Genomic DNA, 27566 nt, shown 5'->3' on the forward strand with positions numbered 1-27566 from the left:
GCTGTGGATGCCCCATCCCTGGAAGTGTTCAAGGCCAGGCTGGATGGGGCTTTGGGCAACCTGGTCTGGTGGGAGGTGTCCCTGCCCATAGCAGGGGGGTTGGAACTGGATGGGCTTTAAGATCCCTTCCAGTCTGAACCATTCTATGATTTTATGATCCAAGCTACAACACAGTCAAAAAAAGAAGTACTGATTTTTCATGCACCAGGTCTACTAGTCTTTCTACTTGCAAAGCAGAGGGATGAATGGTTACCCCTCAGCTGCCCATGTGGGAACTAAAAGACTTTCCTCTTTAATTTTTTTTTTCTATTATTATTCCCTCCATCTTCAAAGCCTTCATGTAGTAACTGGCTAGTGTCCCACCTTAGCTTGCCAGGGAAGCTTGAACATATTCCTTAAGATGGCCAAAAAGGTCGTTATAGTTTGAAAGAAAACATTTCTTCTACCCAGGAGCTCAGCACACCATGTCCCCATTTCTCCAGCCTGCTGCCAATACTGAGAAGTGAGATTGCTTTTCAAGCTCAATAGTGAACAGTTTTGTGTGTCTAATACAAAAGATCAGGAAGCCAGACCCACTTTTTTATTTAATACATGGAGCCAGATTCTCAGCTGGTATATGCTGAAATAACTCTACTGGTGCGAAGAAAAATATACTGATTAACACCAGCCAAATTTCTGCTCTACATATTATGTTTGCAAAGTAAATGGCATAAATCATGGAAACTGTACTTATTTTTTCCATTTTGAGACATTCTTCTTCCAGTATACCCTGGGAAAACACTGTTGCCTTTCCTAAAGTGCTAAGGATTCAATTAACAACAACAAAAGAGGGCCAAAAGTGCTTCCTTCAAAACTTTACTAGCACTGTTCATCCCTATTACCTCCATAGCCACAGAGACAAAGGAATGAATAGTTCCTCGTCTAGACTTTTCTTCTCCTGTCTAGTATTGCTTTAATATGTCAGAACTGGAGGCATGTGTGGAGGGAGGAATGCATGCACACACATGATGCACTCTCCATCATGATACACATCTCTGTCTTTCTCTCTGGTAGCTCAGTAGCTCAGGCTACTGGAATTCCCATCAGCTGAGTGTATCCAAATGGCCAGATGATTCATCAGTAGAAAAGGAAAATATCTAAACTTTGCCTGTCTTTTAGGGAAAGTTATTAGTAGAAAGTGTTGCACTTAGGAAAAAAAAAAAAAAAACATTTGCTAAGTTTTATTGAACTGATCTATCTTCCAGCATATCAGCTTAGAACCTACATATCTGCACCTCATATCTTCCGAAATCTACTGTTCATACAATGTTTGGGGGTGTGGATGCAACTTTGAAAAAATGAGTGTTACTTGGTGGTAAATTATTAGTGCTTTGATTTGTTAGGTCTTTTTAAGTGGACATGTAAATCACTGCAACATTCGCAATGAGTAAACAAGTACTCCCACGCTGTGAAAGAAGATAGGGATATGTACAAGGCAATAGTACAGCTAGTTTACTTTGAGCCTCAGATTAAATAAGTGTTTTCACTGTTTGATAGATATCTGAGCTGGCAAAATGAGGCAGAAAAAGGGGAAGGGAAGGGAAGGGAAGGGAAGGGAAGGGAAGGGAAGGGAAGGGAAGGGAAGGGAAGGGAAGGGAAGGGAAGGGAAGGGAAGGGAAGGGAAGGGAAGGGAAGGGAAGGGAAGGGAAGGGAAGGGAAGGGAAGGGAAGGGAAGGGAAGGGAAGGGAAGGGAAGGGAAGGGAAGGGAAGGGAAGGGAAGGGAAGGGAAGGGAAGGGAAGGGAAGGGAAGGGAAGGGAAGGGAAGGGAAGGGAAGGGAAGGGAAGGGAAGGGAAGGGAAGGGAAGGGAAGGGAAGGGAAGGGAAGGGAAGGGAAGGGAAGGGAAGGGAAGGGAAGACTATTTGCTTGCTATGAACATAGTGAATCTTATATTTCTAGTTTGCTAAATTAAATACGTCCAAGTGTCTGGAAGATCTGATCAGGTAATAAAAAATATTAGCAGCCTACCCTCATTCTCCTCTGAAGATTGTTTGGAAAACTGGGATCCAGTTTACTGCAGAGAATAATCAGCCTTGTTATTCTTCTAAAAACACTTGAAAATTGAACTTTCTCACTCAAGAAATTCACCTTCCGCCTCTGCCCTGCCATCCATTTCCCCCACCCACTAATGTCCCAGAAAAAACAACAAAAAAAAAGTTTCAAAATACTGGCTGATATTCAGGATTTTGAACACACGTATTCTGAAATTTTGGGAAAGACTGTGAATAGCCTTTCCTGTCATTCCTGCCTGCTTGCGATGGGGATTAGGTGGGGGGGGATTATCCTCTTCCATGGATATCCTATTCCATGATTACAACATGCCCATGAGCAGAGAAACTCCTTCTAACACTTTGCTGAGATGGATGAACTCCTAGGACTTCCAGTTCCTACACACATACGTCTGTCATCCTAATAATCAATAAATCTGGCAACAGCAAGAGGTCTCACTCTAGAATAATCTTCCCCAGCATGCTCCAGTTACTTGAACTATAGCTGGATAAGCATTAATAGCCTCAGAGAAAATCCAGGCCGTGCCAGAAGGGAAACCAACCCTAGGTGAGGACCAGGAATTCAGCAGCAGCTGAAGCCTGCTGACATGCCTAATGCATGCACTTCCTCCTGTTCAAACCGACCACTTGCCTAATCCCACTGACATCAGCAGGTTGCAAGCAGCTCGGTAATTCTGCACATCCCAGCAGGTTCATCTAGAATGGTGGCCAGTCTGGGCCTTGCACACCAAATTTCCATTGCCCAGGGTGGGATTATGCCACACACCACAGCTAGGGCTGGTAAACTGGATCGCCTGATGGGACACTTCCTGCTGGCCTCACCCAAATTCCTTGGACACTTCTGTTTGTGCTTAAACAGCTGCACAGGCTCTGTCAGCACCAAGATTTTATTTTGCCATTTTGTTCTTCTCTCTCTCTGCCCACTGCACCTTTTCTTCTCCTGCCGCTTCTTTGCCCTTGCAAACTCAGCAGCCTGGAGCTAACACTTATTTCAAAAGTGGTGCTACAGCCATCAGCTGAAAGCAGATTTTTTTTTTTTTCCTGAGCCTTGAACATCTGTCAACAAACATTGCGGGGGAGTGCTTGTTACCGTAACAGGTTGTGTGGAAAAACACAGCACTGCTGTTCTCTCCTCCCCACAGTCTTCCTCTGGTTTGATAAACCTGAACTGTCCTTCATCTCAGGCCTATAACATGGGTAAACAGGGATGTTTTTCAAATCAAAATGAGGGAGAACATTTTAGGGAGTAGGCCGTACAACTAAAGGGATTACAGGCCAAAAATTAAAAATTAAAAAAAAAAAAAAAAAGAAAGCCAAACCTCTGCAATAGCTAAAGGGCAGAAATTATTGCTGCAGGCTGCTGCTATCAAATCCACCAAGACATAACCTCATTTATTAGTCATCGTATTGCCACCGATGAGAAAATGAATGAAAACAGTGAATAGAATAAAGTTTCCAAAGAGAAGGTCTTGAAATAGTTGTGTGATGCACCCCTCTGGGTATGTGCTGCCGGGTTGTAAGGTCAGTTCTTGCCCAACACCTTGTATGTGAGAGACTCCAGTGATGAAAGATCTCCAGAACATGCAAACCCTTAACACATCTGCTAACGTGTGGCAGTCTTGCTTTATTCTTTCATTTACTTGCCCTTTTTAATTGGAGATGTGAGGCACAACGAAATAAGCTGCACAAGGTGCTATACCCAGGGAAAAAACACAGACCAGATCTCATGGGCAGGGGCAACTCTGGTTTTAACTGTAAAGTATTTGACTAAGAATAGTTTATTTAACCTCTAGGACCTTTCATGGAGGTGCTCTGTGTTCCGCTGCAGTGAAGGAAAAGTAAACACTGTTACTTTATTAAAACTATTTATTCTAGTGAGTGTCTTTCCTTAGGGTGCAAGTGACCAATACCCTCCAAGCACCACTTCTTGCACATGTAGTCTGAGATAGCACTTGCACAGCAAGTGTTTAGATTTAAAAGACAGATATTCCCCAAATCCAGGGCTGCTAGGGCAGGTCCCCAGAGTACTTTGTGCCTGCACCTCACCACTTACAGACATGATCCCAAGTACATTGAAATCAACGTGTGACTTTCCACCCACTCTACTGGGCTTTTAGACCATGGATTTCGGCACTAACCCTACCCAGAAGTGGAAATTGCCTTATACAGACTGCCTTGGTGTTGGCTTACAGCAGTCAGCTTTGACAGGTTGATATTCAGCTTGTTCCATATACTCAGTTTAATGGGGAGATTGCCACTGATGGGGTTTTTACTGATAAATGTTTGCTGTCATGAATAGTGTGATTCTCAGGAACTGACTTTCTGAGCTACACGACGTTGGCAAGGGCAGAGGAGCTCTAATAGGGTTAGGGATTGGCACTCCTCAAGGGTGCAAGAAGACTTGGGACTATGGGGAGGTAGCAAGGGGAGGGAAGGAAGGTGGGAAGAAAGGAGGTACAAAGAGGAAGAGGAAAAAAAATCATCCTGACCATATTCATTCTCCTTCAGGACAGCTTTTCCATAACTGGAGCTTGTCATACCAACAAGGACCACTCACTCTCACTGTTCTGTGTCCCAGCTCCAGATAAATGCTAGCATTAGTGGATTACGTATTAGTTTGGGGTTATGTGTGCCATAAATAATATGAAGACATGTTACTATGTTCTGGGACTGAGGCTGTCCGTTTGCTGTTGCTGCTGTATGAGGAAGAAAATGGAAATAACAGTGAAAATCCAGAGGAAGCACATGACCGTATCTCCCACATGCTATGCACAGGCACCGTGTGCTCTCTCTTTCCTGAACCAGAAAACAGGATTGCCATGTTAGGTGCTGAACTGGACACATTGCACTGGGTGAGGGTGAAATGCATTCACGCTGTGCATGAGCTGCCTGGCCCATGCCTGATGTTGGTAGGAGCTTCTCCCATGGAGGCTGCTCAGCCCCATCCAGAGGTTGGAGACCTTCAGAGGCTGGCTTCTGGGACAGTGCAGGTTTGATGGTGCTCTCGTGTCTGAGCAGCACAGAGCTGGCAGCTGTTGTGTCTTCCTCATCAAGTTTTCCTAGCCTCTGCGTATGATGGAGCAGAGTCAAACGCAAGACCGTATTTCCAGGCCAGGTCATTAATCCATTCCTCTCTTGGCCCACTGAGGTGCTTATATATTGTGTGTTTCCAAAACTGCTTTGCCTTTGGTCTCCATGGTGAGTTTACCAGCCAAGGTAGCATCTGATCCACGTGAACCTTTGGGCAGAGCTGTCCTCATCAGGGGCAAGCAGAGCCCTCCTTTACGCCTGCATTCTCAGCATCGCCTCTGCAGACAGAGCAGAAAATGTGGCTTTGAGGGATTTTGTTTGTTTGTTTTTGTTTTGCTGTGTTGTTTTTTTTTCCCACAAAGCCTTAAATGACAAAATAAATTTTAAAGAAGTTAAATTTGAAAGGCTGTGAAGGTTTGACTGCTACATCCCATCTTCTTGCCTCCAGAAAGACAAGACCTGAGTTTTTACATTGGATTCCAGTATCAGTTTTATTCAGCAAAACTTCTTTGGCTGAGTGAAAAATGCAAAATCAGACAGTTTTCTGCATGAGAAAAAGCGAATCATTGCTGCCTTGATAGCTTACTCCATTTATTAAAACTGCTGGGCCAAGATTTATTTTTAATGAACTCTGATCAGTCACAGCCAGTGATTTCACAATTTCTGTTAGTACTGTAGGCATTTGTTGCACTGCAAACAGCTCATTTGCTTACTTTCTGGAAGAATTTTTTTTTTCATCTGCCTTGAAATTGGTCACACAGGCCTCTATGGGATTTTTCAGGCTAAGTATTTTTGTTCCCATGGATAGAGGCCGTATGTCAAGCCCTTTATTGTCACCAAAGATGAAAAAAGAAAATAAGAAAGAAAGAAAGAAAGAAAAAAAAAAAAAAACACTTCTTGCTTCTATTCTGCTAAGGCTTTTCCCTTTTTTTTTTCTTTTTTTTTTCAGTGTTTACTGTGCCTTGACATCCTGCCTCACTGAACGATACTTCATCCTTCTACTTTCTGTAATATGCATATGTGTGTAAAGGAAACAACATGCTTTACAGATGGCAAAGGACAACACATAAATCAAACTGAATGCCAAAACAGAGACAGTCAGAATGAAGGTTGTAGTACCACGTGTCTGCATTATATCTTTTTGTTTAAAAAAAAAAATGGAGCTGTGAAGTAGAAATCAAAGTGCTCTGTCTTGAATCATATAAGCTAAAATGCCTGCAAAGTTTCTCACTGGAACTGGAGCTTTTGGGCTGGCTGTCAGAATGGCAAATTGTTATATTAAGGAGTGCCAGCACAAAAATGAATCTTATTGACCATTTTCTTATGTTTTTTTTTCTTTTTTTAATTTTTTTTCTCCCTTCATAAGTATTTTGTATTTTATAAAAGCAGGAGGTGGTTCACCAGGAAATGCACTTCAGGGCAATTATTGCATGCTTCAGGTGGTCTTAGCAAAGCTGTAATCAGATGTAAATAGGTTTACTGTTGTGTATTTTGCTTAATAGTATGGGTAATCCCTTGCAAAAAGTGGAAAAAAATATCAAATAGTGACCTTATCAGCTTGGAGGGGGATGTACCCTTGAGTCTGTTACATGGTTAGATCTTAGGCAGACGGACAAGTTCTTCATCCAGCCCATGGCTGTGGAGTCTGGCTGAGGATTCTTTTGGGTTTCTTGGTTGAAAAGCGATGCAGAACAGCCGCACACCAGGGCTTGGGGCCGACATGAGGCCCATGCCTGGCCAGCAGCACCTCAGCCTATGTGTCACAGCCAAGCCCTTCGCTTTCTCCCTGCGTTCCCCGGGATCCAGAAGAATGAAACCACTCACGCTGGAGAGTGTTTATTTTGGTTTTCTGAAACAATTTTAAAGCAGGCAATGAAGGCTTATCAAAGGGACACCACTGCTTAAAGAAATTAAACGAACTACAAAACCTGCACAACTCACTATTTGAAGAGGATATTCCTGCCAAGCCTCCCCTATTTCTTTTACCGTGCCGCCTTCTGCTACAATGCGGCCTCATCTTCCCTGAGAAACCTTGGAAATCAGATCATTCAATACAACAACCATTGTATCTTAGTTATTCTCCATATCTTTATCCCGTATTTACTCTCTCAGTGTCCATGCTGATGCTGCGGGCAGTAGCAAGAGCAGCAGCTGTATCTAATGGTAGAAAAGAAGGGGACTGGACTGACACCTGGGTTGTTCATCTGTTTGTCTACTTGGAGGCTGGGTCTGTGCCATGGAATTGTAGCCAAGATACGAATTTGGAGGATGTGGGAGGTTTAATCTCCTCTGGCCCCCGAGTTTAGTCAACTACGTGTTTGCTTCCCTGTAGACTTGAGCATTAATGATGTTGACCGGTTCTGTGAGATAACGGGTATCCACCAGTAATTTGAGTAAACTCACAGGGAATGTAACTGCAACCCTGGCCTCTCTGTGAGGAGCCTTGCTTCAGCCAAGCCTCAAGCAGTGATTTGTCCCCTCCACATCTGGGAAGAAGGACTGGAGTGACATCCAGAGTGGAGTGAAGTGACATCTGGGCTGTGCTTGAGGTACGGACGCCTTGTTAGTGGGCCGCGTTGCTTTCCACCTTTGACACCTGGCAGTCACCCAGAAATGCACTGAAACATGGGCTGCCCAGACCAAACACAGGTGTCTGTCAGTTTTAGCTCATGATACAGTCTTTGTATTAGTTTACATTTGTGTAATACTACCAGAACACTTGGTTCCTACTGCATTACTTTAGAAAGAAAATAAAATGTACAAAAAAAATACTTAAAATCCCATGTAACCCAAATATTTGCACAGCAGAAACTTATTAAATAGCTAGATCCATCTATCTAAAGCACTAATATTTGCTTTTACATGTTAATACCCTAGCACTTCACAGATTTGAAAGAAAACCGTGTTCACAGCAAAATTCACGGCCATACTTGTACCACAGAGAACAACACACTGTTCTCAGACAACAAATCAGACACTCCTCTATTTTGCTTTTTAACATCAGAGCATAAGGAGATTCCTTGATATGGGAGTACTTATACCTGGGTAAAGTTCCAATTCATTCTTTACTCATACAGAACAGAGTTATCTGTCAGGTAAACGATTTTTTTTACCTTTATTTTCCAATATGTTTCATGCTGACTCTTGAGGAAAAATACACATTTCTCTCTTAATTTCTAGAGTATTTCAGTGACAAAGTTTTACTTTTTAAAATATTAAAATAAACAACGTACATTTCAGCCTGAGAATTTGCTGTGCATGCCAGATCTACAGCTGTAGCCAGTGTGACCAGATGTCCAGGGGCAAATAAGAGGACAACTGCTTCTGCTTAGCGGGATTCCAAGACTGACACTACATCAGTGCTCCAACAGAGCCAAGGAGTAAAAATATGGCTGGAGTAAAAAACACTGCTTTTTTAGGCACTTCTTTGCTCCAAGAATAGCCTGTTTAGTCTAACAGCACAGGACAGTTGAGAAGCAGTAATAAAAGCTGCATCACTCGAGACGCACATGCAGGATGGCATTTACGAGTTAAGGGATAGCCCTCCTAAAGCTTTTCCCACATGGGTAATCTCCTCATCGCTTGGGTAATCCCATTAACTTCCTGCAAGATCCAAATTCCCAGGCAGCTGAAGAGCTTCCGGTGAAGCCCAGACTGTTTGTACCTTTGTTTTTAGTTTTTGTGGGTTTTTTTTGTTTGTTTGGTTGGTTGGTTAGTTGATTGGTTGGTTGGTTGGTTTCGTTTGGTTTCGTTTGGTTTCTTTTTTGTTTTTCAAACTGGGAAATGGAGATAGATTATATGGTTTGTTTAGCGAATCACAAGCCATCAGGTAGACAATAGCCTGTGAATTGGAAATATGGACTTTGCCATTTCTTCACCCAAAGCTATCGGTGGCTGTGTTTGACCTGAACTAAGCCCTGCTTGGCAAATACTGTGTCTGACTCAATGACAGAAAGGTCAGAAATGAGGAAGCACCCTGTGCTGTGAGAACCTCATCACTTTTGTGTTCCAGGGTTCATAGTTCTGCATTGACTGCGCTAAATCTTTACAATAAAGACTCAGGCTAAGTCGAAAATCCCAGTTCTCATTCAAATGCTCTGCTTTATTCAGAGAACAGAAGAAGAGCTCATAAACTTTTCAACAAAGCTCAGCTGAATTTTAAATGTGCAAGGAAACAACTGAATCTTGGATGGTTTGGAAAGGAAGGATCTCAAATGTGAAAGTATTTTGTTTGAAACATGCAGATCTGTTTAAAACAAACAGTGCAATAAATTCAGCACTGAACTTGTTGAACAACTTAATAGACCTCACTTCCTCCTCTATCAAATGAACTGTTTGCATGGGACAATTAGCCCAAGACTCCGCAAACAAACCAAGAAGAGCTTTCTCCTTCCCCCGGTTTTTAAAAGCATTGCCTGTGAGTCTCATTAAAATCCATAGGAACTGACACAACTGTTTTAATGCTCCCCATTGCCTTTTTGTCTTCACTTTCGCAATTTGACTTGCTGCTCTATTATTTGCCTCTTAATATCACAAGTGACATTAATTAAGGCTTTAGGCTCCCCTGCTTGCCAAGTTTAACAAACAAGCATGCAAACTAGAAGCTCTTTTGCTTGATGGGGCACATTTTCCCATTCAGAGCCAAGCTTCAGGCTGATCCATTGTGAAAACACTAGCATAAGAAGAGCAGTTTTGCAATGGAAATCTGAACACTTGATTTTTTTCTATATACTGTTATGACAATTTATTGTCCTATTCTTTCTCAGCTTTATTCTTAACTTTTATTTTTACAATGATCAGACAAATTGCGTATGACTACAAGGCAACAAACTTCATTTATTTTTGGCTTAATCCTAGAAACCTCACTCAGTCCAAACTCCTACTGTTTCCTGGGAGATTTTATCAAGCAAGAATTCAGCACAGAGTGTGAGGATCTTCTCAAGGCACAGGGATGAACTGTCTTCATAGGTAAGTTGTGTTCACCAGCAGAGCTGGCTGAGAATGAGCTCACAAAGGGTTATCTCATCAGAAGCTGTGTGCCCTAGTTTCAAAAGTGAAGGGAGTTTCAGAGTGGCTCTTCTGGTCAGAAAAGAGAGAACAAACCACCTGGACCAGGGCAATAGTCTGGTACCAGGAGCCCTGAACTTCAGTGTTGGAGACCACAGGTTCCTGCTCCCCACCAGACAGAGAGGAGGCTTTGGTGTGCTTTCACACATTTCACATAAGCTCAAAGCGCTGGCTATTGATGAGTTTGGTCTCTGTGTCTTAACAAATTATTAAACTCCTTCCATCCTAATGTAGAAAGATCCTATGGTGTTGCGATGCACTGGAGGCAACATGCCTTCAGTCCATGGTTGAGGTGCCTCTTGTATAAGCAAAGCAATAAAGAAAAAAATTAAAATTTATCAGGGAGTTCCAGTTCTCCTCATGCAATGACCTTTTTGGTGCCTTCTAGGCAGCACCTCTCCAACGTTTTCCCCTTGTCATAGCCATGCAGTTTGTGACAGGGATCAGAAGGCCAGGGTGTCTCAAATAATTTTCTTTCCAGAAATATACTGACACTGTAGAAATCAGAATGATGAGATAATTTGGTCTTAAAGATAGTCCACACACTTCAGTAAATGTACAAACATTTTGACTGTAGTTGGCATAATTTCTTTTGGAACGGATAGGCAATTTCTGTATGCAGAGCAGCAGAGCCCCTTCACAAGTAATCTTTGCTGCCATAAATTAACTCCCCTTTTTCTCTCTCCATTACAAATATTAGTCTGGATAATTCCAAAATGCCCAATAGATAATTCTGCCTGACAAATAGTTCTTAAAAAAAAAAAAGAAAGAAAAAAGAAAAAAGCCAGAGAAATCTATGTAATGTAGCCTGGTTGAGCAACATGGCAGTTTAGCTCTGACGTTTCTGAATTGGTATTTCAGTATTTTGGTGGGGAGCAGTACAATGGATGGTCAGAGAGCCTGTTTCAGCAGATCATAGATTGCTCGAGCTGTATGTGTGGTATGTTAGCTAGACAGCAAACCCAAGAGGCCTTTCTGAATATTTGTCTGACACTGATAGATAACGAATGCTGGGAATATAAGGCACCAGCTCATCTCTGAACTAACACAACAGCCTCAAGCTGAAAAGCATTTTACCATTCCCAGATGCATTCCTACACTTCAGCATGCTGTCTCCTAAGCCTGATTGGTAGCCCTTTGTCAGATCAGGCAGTGGAACAAACTGTGCCACAAAAACAGACTGGAGAAAATACAGCCGGCATCGAAAACTACCCAGTTGCCTTTCCTTGTGCACATGTCCAGTATGAAAACCTCAGGAAACAAAAGTGTTCAGCAGCCACCTCCTGCTCTCTGGTGTAGGGCAGCCATGGGCACTTTCACTTTCCACTTCCCCGCTGGTTTGCAGAGGAGCCAGGATTGCTGCTCAGCCCTGCCTCACCTAGTGTGGAGACACCAACAGAGCACTCTTTCAGCACGGCTGCTGGCATGTGCAAACAGATGACCGGCCATAAAATATTGTTCTTTGCTCAGGCTCCCTTTCAGCCATGGAGAATTGTTGTCCCGGCTGCACGCTAAACACAGGCACTGACATCTAGGTGTAGAAGCACAGTGCTACTTTACTTGCAAAAACTCAGTGTAGGGCCTTCCCTCCTGTCTTTGAAACAGCTCATCCTTTCTTTGTTCCTTTTCTGTACTTAATTATAGTTTTCCTTGTCCCACCTCGGCTAACTCTGCTTAAATATTTATTTTACTGGTTTACATTGCACAGTATGCCATATACCTTGAAGGATTACTATATAAAATAAAAACAATAAAAATGGTTTTAAAGCACAAATAAGGGGCTTCTCTCTCTGCTAGGCTCTAGCAATCAAATGAGTGTAATTCACTGCCTCTGCACTCAGATACTTCAAAGCAATTTGTGAATAAGTAGATTTCTATCTCTTTACAATATAATGACACAGGAAATTGAATTTAATGGAAATTACTCTGTGAAAAACAGATTATACTCCATGAAGTGTACTCAGCAGCGCTGTCACCACCAAGTTGTACTAGCGTAACTTTGCAATTGGGTCTATGCTCCATTTCTAGCTGGAGACAGTGAGAAATGCAAGGATAGAGAGCATTGGGGCATTTCTTGTATTATTTCCTAGCATTTTAACACAGACATAAACTGATAGTACCTGGACAGTCAATCTCTTGAAAATCCTGCAGTAGTCACAGAATACTCAGCAAAGTCCTAATTATATTGGCTGAACGTTTTTGTAGGTACATAAAGCCCAGATAAAATTGGGGAATCTGAAAGTCTGGCAGCTCTGGGAGAAGCTACATGCTCATGGTTGGATGCAAGCCTGTTTGGGAGCTAACTAACAAGCTGCAGCTTCAACCCAGTGAAATGATAATTGGGAGGTAGGATTTTCTGCAGGCGACAGCAGAAATTGCCACATTCCCATAAAGAGAGAGGAAATGAAGCACAGAGAAACACCTCCTGCAAAAGAGACTGCAGGAAATTTAGGTCAGTAGTCATTATTTTAACATTACAGATTAAAAAAGCAAAGAGAAAGGCATGTTTCTTCTTTCTGCTGGCAAAATATGTAATCTATAAAATGGTAGACCTGAGACCTGTAATTCCCTCATAACTAATAAAGGCCAGCTAATGAACATCTACCCATTAGGAAGAGAAGAGCTGAGACAACTCTAACTCTTAAAGGTCCCTGCTTAATACCAGCTCCTGGCCCATGGCAAAGCACAGAAGGACCTCTGGCTGTACAGAAATCTGCCCTAGATTTCTAGAGATGACTAACCTGGCTGCAAAATCCCTTTCAGGGGACCTTGATTTTCATAGGGCAATCTGTCCCTTCTGAAAATAAACTTTTGGATGCCCCAAGCTGGACTACAAACACCATTAGTCAGTTCTAAATTATAATGTAAACATGTGAAACAGCCACGTGCACAGATGACTACATATATGTGCATGTGTTTGCAGACCCATCCTTAGAGGCAATTTGTAATGTGTTCATATGGAGACAAGTCATTTGGCCATATGGGGGACTCATAATAAGAAAACAGTGATTTAAATTGTGTGAACTACACAAATGGTGTCAGCTAATTCTGAACAGCGACAGTATTAGCTTAAATAATTGTTTGAGGATTAGAAGGATTAGTTGTTGAGATTCGGTATAAACAGATCCCAGAAACAATGCAATCACTCAGAGCACTCTGCTCCAACACACACTCATGCTGTGGCTGCAAAATATACACAGGGCACAAGGTCTGGAAAATAAATGCAGAGGCAATGGCAGTTGATGTCTGGATACTGGATTTCTCTTTGGTAAGGAAGCCAATATCAAGAGTAGTGGACGTTCACCCTGTTGCACTCATTACATGCTTTTTTAGGCTGATATAATAACCCTGGAAAGCAGCATGTCAGTGAATCTGCTCTAGATAAATATCCAGCCACTTCTACTCCACCTAAACCTCAATATCTACACGGCTTCAGGCTATGCAGTGGGCAGGAGGTAGCTGCATAAACAACAAAGAAGAGTCACCTCAGAGGTGACCCAGGGTCTTGTCTGGCCTCTGGTTCTATTCACATACACGTGCTTTTTTGAAACAAAGATAAATACTGGGAATCAAAGTGGCTGCACACAGAAAGGGTCTCATTCTTCTTTGATCTTAAAAGATACTTGCTACAGAGAACAAATGCAAACAACCTTCATCATATTTAGTGTATTTTTTGTTAGTTTTAGCCTCTCTGAAATGTGTGGAGTCCAGTTGTTTTTGGCACAGGCCTGGGCTGCAGCATTGCATGGGTGAAGAACCTATCCAAGTCCAAGTGGGCTTACAGGAGAACATTTCCACTACGAAGAGCACGTACAGCAAAGTAAATGTAAAGGACTGCAGCAGCTCACATGCAAGCTTATTGAACTCTGAGGGGCATCTATTTTTAATAAAATACCACCACTTGTGCTCTCGAGTCCATAGAAAGTAATTTAGTTTCTTTTCAGTACTTCGTGGCAATTATGGAGAGGTTTCTTGGCTTTGTGTTTGCTTTTAAAAGCCAGTTGGTCTGCACTCTTTGCTCCTGTCCAGTTAGATTATCTTTCATTGCATAAGGGTACATAACAATTTGAAAAAACAATGGTAATTCATCTATTAACACAGGGGAAAAAAAGAAAGAAAAAAAAAAAAGAAAAAAAAAAGAAGAAAAAGAAAAGAAACAGAAACCCGGCATGTGTTAAGCATCTCTCTCATCAGTCCACCCTGTTGTCTTGGACTGTGACCAATGAAATAATACAGTACATCAATCTTTTTCTAAAACCAATGTAATTCTTGCAATGTCTAGATGGCTTCTGGGATTTGAGACTATTTACTACAGTTTCTGAAATGTTAAGACGCTGTTTATGTAAATGAAAATATTTATCTAGGTTACTGCTGTCAAGTACCCAGTAAGAAGCATTTTGAATTCATAGACAACATTAAGCAACAACAGCAACAGAAACAACTAGCAGCCAGCATTTGGGATAGGCATAAAAGACTATATAAATCTAAAAAACGATAGTCTGGATTCTGCTGTTAGGTGACCACCTGGTGCTCCTAGTTATACAGCATTAATTCCCATTAGAAACACAAAATTTTGCCCTTGAATTATAATTCCAACCACAGAAATTAAACTGTAGCAGCTTTCCTGACAAGTACCAATACTGTTTCATGTCATCGGTAACAAGTTTTACAGAAAGTTACTGTCTGTCCTTTTAGTCAGAGGTGAGGAACTTCTTTTAACATTTCAATATATCAGAAAAAAAATAATATCAGCTTACCTTCCCTGGGCTACTATGATATTATATGGCTGCAGGTTATGTGAAATAAAGTTGCAACCGTACTCAGATCAAGGGATGAGGTTCCATTAGCCTTATGAAAGGATTCACCTAGGTGGGAAGAGTAAAGACAGTTAATCTAAATTACTATTTTAAACAGACTATCAAAAAATTTTGAAAACCTAGAATAGACAGCATTGTTCACAATGAAAGCAGTCCTTATTCAATATAATTTATTCCACTTCAAATTGAGCTATCAACTGATGACAAATCAGAACTTGTTTCCATTTTGCGAAGCTTGAAGAGGAGGACAGCATTTGATATCAAGTTATAGGTAGTAAGGGCTTCAACACTAGTGTCCACTAGTGGCACATGCTCTCTAGCTGAAAAAATGGAAAGATATGGGAAGAAATTATATATGCTCATTTTTTTATCAGATGGAGCCAATACAATTTTCATAAGTCTTCTTAGGAAATAGTGATGCTATCACTGTTCTACTGTTCTACAGTCAATAATGTATTACAGTTTCAGAGTGGTGGTCAGGAAGCTCCAGTAGCTATTGTGCAACCAAGAGAAGAAATGAAAGCAGGAAGAAGCCCCAACATGCTCATCCCCCTCCTTCCAGCACAGAACTGCTCTCTGCACAGCACCGTGCAAGGTCCTCTCCTCCTTTCCTCAAGACAGGTTTCCACCTTAATGAGGAGTCAGCTGCCAAGCCAGAGGCCACAGGCCTTCATGCTTGAGGCAGCAGTGCCCAGCACCAGGAGCCTCTTCAGCCCAGTGCCCTTCTGTTTCCATCCCAGTGCTCCTATTTATAATCTCTTATGCCACCGCACGCTTCTAAGTTGGACACAAAAGACATCTATATTTTCTGTATTTATTTGCACAAAGTCATTTCACTCACACCTCTAATTATTATGTGGCTCCTCTCTGAATACATTCCCTTTAGCTGGTGGCTCCTGCTGAGGTGATTCACACCCAAAGCATCTCTCCCAGCCCCCATGCTGACGATGAAAAAGAGGCAGTCTCACCCTAGCCTGGGGAGCACTGTGCTGCCTAGCCATGGCTCCATCACCTGGGGCCTCACACATCCTTTCCTGCAGCAGGGAGGTGACACTGGCTGTGGTCTCTGTGTCTTCAGGGTCTGCCCAAGGCATCTTTACGGCACAGACTAAGCTATCCTGGAATAGCTACGCCCAAAGCTGTAACAGGTTTGCCAGGAAATATGGGCTGTGTCACTGCATCAAGTCAGATAATTAGGTTGTAGGGAATATAACGCTAAAGGTCAGAAAACAGCATTTCTCCTTGCAGCCAGCTGCAAACTGGTTTTTCATTTTATATAATATGTAATATACGTGTATATATGTTTCCACACATGCATGAACATATATGTGTGTGTATATATGTAAATGTGTGCATGAATCCCCAGACATGTGTCTGTGCTTCCATGCATATACACGCATATATGGATATACACACTTTCACATATAGGCCAACAATCAAATTAGCTGAATTCACAATGGTACCAGAAGTTCATATGAGGATTGTTACAGAGTGTTTTGCATTCCCATTTCCACCTAGGGTCAGGTCCTTCAGCATCATAAACCATTTTTTCCCCTACAACAAGGGGAGTATATATACAGTAAGAATTACAGCAAGGGTGATGTAGCATGACCAGAAAACTTGTTGCCTAGAAGAAAATGGAAGTGTAAATCCATTTAACATTCACTCCCAGGAGATGTCCACTGGATTAAAATATAGCTGTGTTTGACTCTTTTAATAAACTAATTTTCTGAGAAAATGTCACATTTCGAAAGAGGGCATTTTACATAAAAGTTCTTTAGTTGAGAAATACATTTTCCAGTTATTAAACAATTCTGACTGAACACAGTCCTCACAGCAAGGGTGGTCAAGCACAGTGGCTGGCTGCCCGGAGAGGCTGTGTAGTCTCCATCCCCAGGGATTTTCAAAACTGGACTCAGCATGGCCCTGAGCCATCTCTTGCCTTAAGCAGGAGGCTGGACTAGCCCACCTTGCGTTTTTTGTAAGAGTCTGAGGTTTTCGGCTAGTTACCACACTGAGGAACTGTAGTTTATGCCAGCTACCTGGCAGGCTTTTAGGACTTAAAAAGTGATGAGCTCTTTTTGTAGTCCTCAGAAGGAACTAGCATACTTTTAAGCTTTCAAAGGACCCTAAAGAATTCCTGTTCTCAGTTGTCATCTAATCCCATCTTTAGCCATGTCTAATTTATTACTTTCTGGCTAGCAACAGAATGAAGGATGAGGACCTAACTGAAGTGGTCCAAGCTTTTGCAACTTTCACAGTCTCACTGAAGCACATTAAACAGCAGCTGGCAGCAAGCCCTTCAGAAGCAAATTCAGCTCCTTCAGCATCCCATTGAGGAACAGAATCAGATGCACATGCGCTTCTTGTTCCCCATCCTGCTTTCTCACATCTCTGGGTATAATCCGAGAGGCCTGATTCACCACCCATCACTCTCCAGCCTAAGCAGTGTAACCACATTGATGACACTATGATCAGCAGAGCTTCTTTCTCAAAACCCTCTGTGTAGAATCTGGAGCACCACAAGTATTTCTGCAGGGAGACACTAAGGTCTGGAACAAAGGCCTGAAGGTGGCCTGGCCACACTCAGCTCAGTACATCATATTTTTCTTTCTGTCCTCTCAGGAAGACATATCTTGACCCACAACTTGAGGGAAGGCTGACTGGCTTCTGATTAACATACTCAGTGCATATTTCATGCACCATTCCTGTGCAAGCTACATAGCATGTGAGGCAGTCTTAAAAGACGCCACAGACCCACGAGATCATGCATCTCAGCAGGTCCATCGGGAAGATTTTTGAGAGCCACCCCATTGCTGAATGGTTGAAAGGTTTCTGGTGCATACTTCAGCCACATTTTTCTTGATATTGTTCTCTGTTTATCTCCTGCTTTGATTTCACTTCACTATTTCCCATCTTTCATGTTCCACTTGTGCAAACAAACAAGACATAATATTAACACTAATTCATTTAGCAAAATTGTAGCCTTGGCAAAAAGGGCCACTTTCAAAGAGTGCTGGCAGAAAAATAAACATAGGAGAAAATAAACGGGGAGTGCTCCTTTTTCTCTGAGCTACTGAACTTGTCTTTGATCTCACTGGAGATCATTTTATCCAGAAGAGACAAAGAAAACTCAAATGCAAAGTGAAGGGAATGACATGGCAAGGTTTACCTAGAAACTGTATGTTTCACAAGAAAAAAAAAAAAAAAAGGTACAATTCAAAGTAGGGAAAGTCTGAAATTCTTCACACACCATGGTATTGAAGAGAGAATAATTCATAAGGGAAGTAGTGCAAGGATATGAGCAACATATCTCCAGCCTGTAACTACTATTTGTTCCGTCCTTCTCCATCAAGAGATCAAATAGTTTGGTAACTGCCAAGCAAATTTTGGCTTTTTTGTCACCATTCAAGCAGGAAATTTCAGTAATGAAAATATAATCATGCAATAAAAACTAGTAATAGTAAAAAAAAAAAAAAAAAAACAGAGAAAATAAGAAAAAAAAAAGCTCTAAGGAAGGAAGAAATATACAGAGTTGCAACACCTTCCTAGCATCTGTTAAATGAAATAGCAAAACCATGTAGTATATGACTTTTTTCCCCTTAAGGGACCAATATATTTTAGCTTTTTCTCATTGACAGTGACTGTTAAAATAATCTCTTTTTTTCACATACTCATAACATTCTGGAAAAACAATTTATTTTGGAGACTGAAATTCTTTAAATCTGGTCCCAGCCCAGAGACATTTCTGGAAATTTGAACAAAATGCTGTCGAGTATTTCTGAATTATATGTAGATGTCTGTCAAAACATACATTCTTTCAAGCCTTTCTTTCTTTCTTTCTTTCTTTCTTTCTTTCTTTCTTTCTTTCTTTCTCTTTCCTCATTCATAACTTAAAACATGATAATTTCTTTAACATAAGAAATCAAATCTTCATAAGTGATTTAAAAACTGTGATTTTTTTGTTTATTTTTAATTATAGCAGAGTATAGTGTTTAAAATATTCAAAGCTAACAATGGTTATGGTTGCCATATGAAGTTAGTAATTTTAGAAGTTTTCTGTCTCAAAAAAATCCATTTTTCCAGAGACTCATCAATGCAGACAGGCCACGGTGAAATATTTTTGTTCATGCATAAAACAAAGGTAAAATAAGCAGAAAAAAAACAGCACATCACACCTCATTTGTAACGTTAAAAATGTAAAACAATCACAAAGCCACTTTTCAGAAACACTGTCATGTTCAAATATTGAGGCTTTCAGGCTGTGTCAATACTATAAAAAATATTTTGCTGGTAACCTAGTCACAAAATATCATGCTATTTGTTGAATACAGGCTCTGGTCAAGGTTATTGAAATTAAAGTTTCTTTAAGGAGCTTGTAAGAACTGGAGATCCTTTCCTTCCTGCAGAACTGGAAATGTCAGTGGCTATGAGCACAAGATGTACACTGACACAGGGACAACCTTTTGTCAATAATTGTGTCAACTGGGCCTGTTAGGTTACAGCAATGGGCAGAGGTGGCCTGGAGAGCCCTGATCTGGAGGGGTGTCCCATGGGAGCCCCAAGCACCGCTACTCACAGCAAAATATGTCCGTGACGCCAGAGCTGGAACCCTGCTCTTACTACAAATGCCTTGTGATTTTCAACGACCACAAGTGGTCAAGTCCTTAGCTTTAAATTTCATCTCCAAGCTGGGACAGGTTCACCAAGATCAAAAAGAAATACCCGAGGAGAGGGAGAGGGAGAGGGCAGTGGACGTCTGGGAAAACTAGTCCTTACAGAATAAAAGAGATCAAATTCCCCATGGACAGTCTGGCTTCGTGTTTTGAATGCCATTCACTTAAATTGGTTGCCTGGTGTAGTCATATCTGCTATAATTGCAGCAGATTGCAATTGCAGAAACATCTCCTGCATGCATACCCTTTTATTATGGCATATAAGCACAACATTTCCAGTAATTTAGGGGCAGCTAAAATCTCCCATTCTTTGGAAGCTGCCTCCCCTGTAGTAGTTTATGCAACATCACTGGAGCAATACAAGCCAAAGTGAAGTACAGTAGTTACTATGTTAGAAGTTGATGTCACTAGCTATAAGTTCTACTTGGAATTTAAAACAAAACAAAACAAAACAAAAAAAAAAAAAACAGCCTGCTAAAATCCAAAAGAGAAATATACTGCTCGAAGTTCAATTAAAAAACACCCACAGAGTTTTTGTCTCTCTCATTGAACTGCAGTGTCAATCTGACAAACAGTTTCTGTCTAGCCTGCTAAAGATTCGCAGTATATAAGATTTTTCTTAGCATCCTTTGAAGCAATAACTTGTTTTTAAGAAAGACTAGGTTCTTGTCCATGATATTCTTTCATAACAGCTTGAAAGGCAGTATGATTTACAGGAAAAGAGGCCCAATGTTAGCAGCCTGAAGCCATCAAATCATGGTGATCTCAGTGCCACTAACTTTTGCAATATTGAGTGTTTTTCATGAAGCACCCTCTACTGGAATTGTCTTTCACTATAAAGAGGTAAATTGCCAGCTTTCTTGGTTTTGGAAAGACACTTGAAAATCTGAAGTGAGTGCAGAAACCTCGAGGCAATTAAAAAAAGAAAAAAATAGGTTGATTCTCATGAAATCTTAAAGCTAAATGATTTCTTAGGATATGCTTCATGAGTTTTGATCTCATACAGCTGGCAGTACTGTATTTTTTCCCTAACTACAATGTGGCTTCTATTTCTCATTAATTGCCATATCTTATGCTTCAATAAAGACTCAGCCTGTGGAGTTACACAACTATAAGAAACATTTTTGGCTTCCCCTTCCTCCTCCCCAACATTTCAGACAAAATCTTGAAAATAGAAAGCCTGAAAATTAGAATGTGAAAACAAACAAACAAACAAAAAAAAAAACAGACAAAATACTACTTTTTTTTTTCAGGAATCTCTCAATACTTAAATCTGATAGTCTTTTGGAGAGCCAGCTCACAGTTTATGGACCCATGGGATGAACACTGTTGCTAGTTAGCACTTAAAGGAGGAATTGGGTTGTTTTTTCTCTCACAGTGCCTTGAAAATGGAAAGTACTGCTCGCCAAAAGTGCCATACACTTTGTACTTTTATATCCCTTTATTATGTGTATTACTGTGCCAAGAAGCCTGGAGGAATCACAAGCCCGTTCCACCAGTTACTACACGCAGCACAAGAGAGCCTCTTCCCTACAGACCCTGCGGTCTAACTGGATTGCCCAGGTCAATTTGTTCAATAAGTGGCATTTTGTTCCACTTATCTTTGCTAGTGTAGGGGCACCAATTACGTTTTATCCAAAGACAGCCCCAGAGGCTCAGGAGAGGGCATAATTTCAGCCAGAACAAGGGAGCAGACACCTAATTTGCCACCGGAAGAGGCCCTCAAGGGTGGCCGAGCTCTTGCTCGAGGTGGAGCTGCCAACAGGCAAAGGCAGAGGGCTCTGCTGCCTGCTGGGGCATGGCAGAGCAACATTTACTTTATATGCTCCTTGGCCACACTTTTTACCATTATCCAGGGGTTATGTACACACATGTACAGGTTAATCCAGAATGTAGCCAAGATATGATAGCATCTACCAGCTATTAAGGTAGTGCCTTAGAGTTGTTATAGCCAATGAGAGCATCTCCATTAATTTTGATTGGGCAACCCACAACAGTACAAACATAGCATTACAACCTTTGTGTCCCAAGCGGAAAAAACATGCCCCCTCTCCTCCCCTATCCCTTAAGAATAAGTACAACTCTACAAGTGTAGATAACAAAAGCTGAAAAAAAAATACCACCAATGAAATGATAAACAGGACAAGAACCAGCAGTGTAATAACACTATTGATTTCCAGCCCTGTCCCAATCAGGTTTTGCAAGACATTGCAACTGCTAGCCATTCACAGACTTTTCAAAGAAGCGCCAGGCCATGCCTAGATGAAAAGCTGAAAATTGGAGAACCGATAACACAGGAGCTGCTGGTAGGGACTGTCATCTGTCCAGCCAGGAAGATACTTATTTATAGAAAAGCCTTTGAACCAGACCACTACAGTTCAGCGTAGTAATGACAAGTTATAGTGAATTCAAAGAGTGGTAGGGTATAACACAGCCATGCATTATATACTCTGTTGTAAATGGTCTCTGAGGGAAAGCCTGTAATTTAGGGAGGTTTGAATGGCAAAACCTGGGTCATTGTAACAGATACTTTTTCTTAGTTATTTTTGTGGAAAGGGTGAAAAAGAAAAACTGGCCTGAAAATGTCAGGCAGTGTGTGTTTTCATTCAACCTTAGTTAGCAATGAAACCTGGAGCTCAATTTCCCTCGAACAAATATTTGTTTTAAGATTAATTGTTCACACAGGAACTAAACAGCAAATTGCTGAACATGAAGCTCCTTTTGAAGGAGATTTCTGTTCCTTCTCAGGTCTGTTTTCTCATGTGTTGTTGGCTCTTTCATATGTTCTGTCACCTTCCGGAAGGAGAATTTGAGCAGAATCAAGGAAATAGTTTTTCCATTTGTTTGTTTGTTTTTAAATTTCATCCACATAGGTGTTGTTTTTAGGATTAATATTGCAGGAGAGACTTGGGGCTCTGCTCAGAGCTCCCTGTTGTGTCAGATCACTGCACCACAAGCACTCAGCAGGCAGCATACTCCAGAGCACAACTTAAGGAGTGCAACACCACCTCAGTTAGGTGCCTTGGACAGATTGAGAGATACAGACAGAAGGAAAAAAACAAACAAACAAAAAAAAAAACATGAGAAAGGAAGCAGAAGATCAGATGGTGAAATCCTGGCTGCCTGGAAGTCAGCGGTCCAGCCTGGCTTCCCCAAGGCCAAGTATTGTCCCAGGGGCACATCACCTAACTCAGCGTGACAAAGCATGTCACCTCACTCAGATGGAGAGCAGAGAGAAAAGCCTGACCTTGCCCCCCATCCAGCCCCCAGTTTTGTCAGACTGCTCCTTCAAAAGACAACCAAACCTAACATCTAAGCTCTTGGGACCATATAGTCATTACAGTCCAGAGTGTTCTGCTTTGCTTTGGCAACCCACATCTCAGACCCATGTTCAAGTCAAATGTAGACATTCCTGACCTCATTCTAATCCCAGTACCTGCACCTTACATTTCTCTGCAGCAGTTCATTTTGCACTCCCTTTCTTCTCTGCACAGAATGTAAGTATTACAGGTAATTTCTCCTTTAATCTGAGGCTGTAAATACGTATATCTCCACACGTATATTCATCAAGTGGTGCAGATGGTTGTCCAAGTATTCTGTTGTGGGCAGGCCTCAATGTACAGCTTCTAGCATCACCATAGAAAAAGGTGCTTCACCAGTGTTAGAGTTCAGAATTGAGAGAAAAAACAACCAAATCCAAACCCAAATATGAGAAACCAAGATGTGCAAAAGTAAGATTTCACTAAAGCCATAGAGTACTTTCAGGTCGTCATCGCTGAATAGGAAATTAAATATGAAGACACGTAGTACAAAATTGTTTCCCTGTCACTAAAAATGAATTCTTTTCAAATGAATTTAAAACCTCCTCATATCCATCTGCCTACTTTTAACGAAATTCCACCCAGAATAGGTCCAAATTTTATCTGCATGATCACTCTCAACTCTCTTATCCAAATTTCCTGTTGATACAGAATAGTCATAACAAAGAATTGGAACTTGTGTGTGAGAAAAGCAAGATTTCTGTCTGCTGTTCATGGATTATGTTGATAGACTGAATAAATTAATAAAATAAAATGGAAGGAAATATTGACACAACCATCTCTTTTATTTACACTTGTGTTTTATGCAAGAATTCTTTGTAGTCCTTCTTCTCTGACTTCCAACAGTCCCTTGATTCCCAAAACTAACATTCAAAATCAGGGCATAGCATAAAGATGAGATTTTACCACCCCACCTGAACCTCAAAATAATGGGAAAAAAAAATCACACCCTTAAAATGGTGCAGAATAAGCTGCTGGCATCTTTTGAAGCTTTGTCAAATTGAGCAGTATATTACTCATGGAGCAGTTTAAATTTTCAAATTTCCTTTTTGGTTTTGTTGTTCTTCTATTTATTTATTTATTTATTTATTGGAGAGGGCTTGGGGGGATGCAAAATGGTAGAACAACACTGAGTATCTCTAGAACCAAATGCTGAGAAACTCAGCACAGTTCTCTAACCATGACACCAGTTACAAGGAAAAGCATCACTAGTAAATATTAGGTGTTATAAGGAAATATGAGTGTAAGGCATAAGCTATGGTGAGCCTGATTCTCAGGTACTATAAATCATTTCTTCATTAATCTGTGAAGCAATCTACCGGAAGTTGTATACTAACATTAAGTGAGAATTAGATCCTCTGTTATTGAAACCAAAGCCAAAACCAACTAAACAAACATCATCCAGACAGCATTCAGTAGCACATTGTTTCAGATAATTATCAGAAATTGATAATTAGCCATTCTTCCTACAATACTTAGTTAAACCCCTATGGTGTAGCACATTGGTACTAGCATTCTCTTTTATGGCAAAGAAAGGTTATTTAGATCTATTAATTAAGTCAAAGGAATGAACCACCAATTCAATTTCACATTCACTAGCACCAATTAAATGAGAAACGTGATGAAGCACCATGACTACTTGCACTACAGCTTTAGGATGAAAAAGAAAAAGCAAGCCCTAAGTGACAGTCACTACCTCTGTGGTCTCTAGTGAAAGAGTATGAGCTGTAATGAGAATGTGTTCAGGACTGAAGGTCAGAATCCAGGTTTGCTATGTTCCAGAGTTTGATTTGGTTTAGAGCATGCTTAAATCTTTCTCAAGATCAAAATTAATTATCTTACCATCATGCAGTAATGTCTGGAGTTTTTTTGTAGCATTCACATTCAAATCACAGTCCAGTCAGTACTCAGCATGAGTTAAAGACCTTTGCAAATGCACACTCTGGCTGAGTTTCACATACAGATCACTGCTAAAGTCTCCCCTAGCTCAGCAGTGCAATTTAACACTACAACAAATATGCTTTTCATACTGTTGCAGTAAAAACAATTCAGTATGCAAAAACAGTCATTCAACAACATGTTTTTCTACCTTACCTCATGTCAATATTGATAGCAAATAAATACGTGATGTGATCAGAAATTGCTAGCAACCAGTGCCCTCTGAATGGCAATGCCTGTTATTAACAAGAAAAGTTTAAAGTGTACTTCTTTTTCCCCACAGCTTTCTGAGAGTAAAATAAATAAATAAATAAATAAATAAATAAATAAAACGGCATGTAAAGTGACTTGATTTTGGCATAGCTAGAGACAGAGATTCTCAGTGTGAAATATGGGTTTTATTTAAAATAAGTCATTAGTGCAGCTGTTGAAAGTGTTTAAATACAAGTAATTGCTGCTAAGCTATGTTTTCAGAAAGTAATATTTTGTGGGTATCATCTTGGTCAGAGATCTGTATCCCAGTGATAAACATTATTTGAAGTATTTATTTTACGTTTTAGAGGCTCAAAGAAAAAAAAAAAGGAAAAAAAAAAAAGGAAAAAAAGTGTCAAAATCAGATGTGGTTCCTGGTCAAGATCATGACTGGAATCAACCCAAATACAAAAACAAGTACAGCTAAAACCATGCAGCTATTTCCTGGATTTGTAGGTGAACATGCCAGCCTTTGCCTTTTTTATGTTCCTAACAGTCAAGGGATTTTCCATACTTCCTTGCCTTGCCTATCCTCCCTTTTTGCAGGTGAAGCAAGCAAGGAGCATAATGTGTCGATAGAAACAGCAGCTCCAGTCCTGGTATCAGGGGAAGATTGGCTTGTGCACTTGAGGACACTGAACAGGACGATAAGTGAGGTTAATCACGCCTAATCAGCTGCACTCACCCACACCGTTGCAGCACAGAAATCTTGGAAAACCAGGTGCCCCCGAGGATGACGCAGGACAGGGAAGCTTGCACCAGTGATTGAATCAGGAATCGAAACTGCAGTGGCTCATTTCTCTTCATTATCTTCACAGGGAGAGCTGCATGACTAGGCTGGATTTAGACAGTTAATCTTTAACTTCTGAAGTTAGGTGTGATGAAGCCAATCTGAAGTAATTACAGAACAGGGAAAATGCAAACTCTATCTTCCACTCTTGGGCTCATAAATTTGTAGCACTAACAGCAACACTCACAGGAGAAGCTAATGGGACATTAAATTCCACAGTAGGCCTCTGCACATCATCTTGCTTTTGCTGCAGGGTGGGCAGTTTTGCATAAGTTTTGGCCCTGCTCTGTAGACTTCTGCAGGTCTGAGACTGTACTGCCACAGTGCTCTATGTGGCATGCTTCCAACCATCCCATCCCGCTCATACTTTAAATTATGCATATGTTCAGTCAGTATACATAAATCACTTTTTTTTTTTTTTCCCTTAGGTCTAAAGGCCAAAATTCACCAATAGCAAAAGCCCAGCCTTCTGGGAGTTCATCAGAAGCAATACAATTTCCTTCAAGAACTTCATCATCTGTTGCAATGACTTGTGCTTGAAATGGAGCATATATTTTAAAAGATCTAACATAATGTAGGCTTTACTTTATTCACAGATTGTAATAGCTAACAGTTAATATATATATAATAGTCAATGGCCCTCACTTAAAATGCTATGTCTTATACCATGACTGACTTTGTCCGCATGCAGATTCCTGATCTCATTGTGCCTGTGTCTGCAAAGTTTTCCTACTGGGCACCTTTTCCTCGTCTGAGTATACATACACATACACATATATATTCACTAGGGTCAGATTCAATTTCATCTTTTTACTTGGGTTTATAGACTGAAGCGGGAACAGAACACTATTGTTGCCAATGTTTTTGACTGAAAACGCAAGTTTTTTTTCTGCATCTTCCAAACACTTCCAAATTTTGAGTATTTTGGGAATACTCATGAGTATCTGCATCACAGTAGAGGAGCAGCTCTTTACCAAAAACCTTGAGATGGCTTGAGAGGAAAGCAGAGAGAACAGACCTACTGATTTGGGAAATCCATGCATTTTCTTGCCCAGACCCACAGCATTTTTAGATCCTTCAATTTGCTGTAGCTAATCTGATTCACGGTCAGCTGTGCATTATACCCAAGCACTCTGAATTCTCAGAGTGCAAAATCCAGCATTCATTGCTTCAATGTACTTCTTTACTAACGCTCCCATCCCCACTAATGTGCAGAGGCATAAAAAGGCACGTAAAGAAGAACACAACATTCTTTAAATGATGGCTTTTAACCCTGAAGTAACATTATAAGACTTAAACACTGGGAGGGCTGGGGGGAATGGGGATATTTTGAGGGTTTTTTTAGAGCACTTTTCTAAATCATATCAAGTAGTGTCGGAAAATCTTAAACTGATCTATCCTGTTAGCTAAGAAAATTCCAGACACTTCATTGAGGGGAGACTATAAAGACATTGTTAATTCTCCAGTGAGACCAGTTATTCTGTAACAAGTTGATTAGTCATCTGGCAGCTGCTCAGTTTGATCTAATCATCCACAGAATGCAACAGGCAGAAGAGCCAAAACACATCTCCTGTACATGGCAGTCTTTCAAGTCTGAAAGCTGTTTCCAGAAATAACAAGAAAAGAAAAG

At 40.8% G+C, this 27566-nt stretch overlaps 1 long non-coding RNA gene across 1 annotated transcript; it reads right to left on the reverse strand.

Annotated features, from left to right (window-relative positions):
• Nucleotides 1-2799: 2799 nt before the first annotated feature.
• LOC310897647 lies at nt 2800-27127 on the reverse strand. Its single transcript, XR_014582454.1, has 3 exons — nt 25832-27127; nt 14901-15008; nt 2800-5354 (listed from the first exon to the last, which is right to left on the reverse strand). It is a non-coding gene; the product is annotated as an uncharacterized lncRNA (long non-coding RNA).
• Nucleotides 27128-27566: the final 439 nt, after the last annotated feature.

The sequence above is a fragment of the Anser anser genome (genome assembly GCF_964211835.1).
Source record: "Anser anser genome assembly, chromosome: 3".
Lineage (NCBI taxonomy): Eukaryota > Metazoa > Chordata > Aves > Anseriformes > Anatidae > Anser > Anser anser.